Below are 438 nucleotides of genomic sequence, written 5' to 3'. Positions count from 1 at the left end.
TGCTCCCCCTTTTTGAACACTAGTTAAATAACCAAATATGAGCGGACTGATAAATTTCGTGTACTTCTTTCCCCTATTACTCTTAATGCGACCAATAGCGCTGTGGCTACATTTGTGAGCATTTGTTGCCAACAATATTTTTTTATACGATGACAGATCGCGATCGGTGATAACTGTCTCATTAGGAAGTGTCTTGAAGATCAATTCAAACAATCCTTGCGTGCCACGGTAGCTCACGTTGTCCGCGAGTATAGTATCGTCTTTCTTAATATCGAATCGTTTATTGCCGAGCATCAAATCTCCATCTTCGTTCACGTAGACACCGTAAGAGGTGTCAATCTCCTTCTTTTTGTCTACATCGAAGAGCAGATCCGTGTACATTCGCCCGAGTGGCCCCAGCTGACTGTATATCGCATCGTGACTCCGTCGCGATCGAAG

Source organism: Wasmannia auropunctata, unplaced genomic scaffold (genome assembly GCF_000956235.1).
Source record: "Wasmannia auropunctata unplaced genomic scaffold, wasmannia.A_1.0 LD336074.1, whole genome shotgun sequence".
Classification (NCBI taxonomy): Eukaryota; Metazoa; Arthropoda; class Insecta; order Hymenoptera; family Formicidae; genus Wasmannia; species Wasmannia auropunctata.
The sequence above is the reverse complement of the archived record's forward strand: the minus strand, read 5'-3'. Positions refer to the sequence as shown.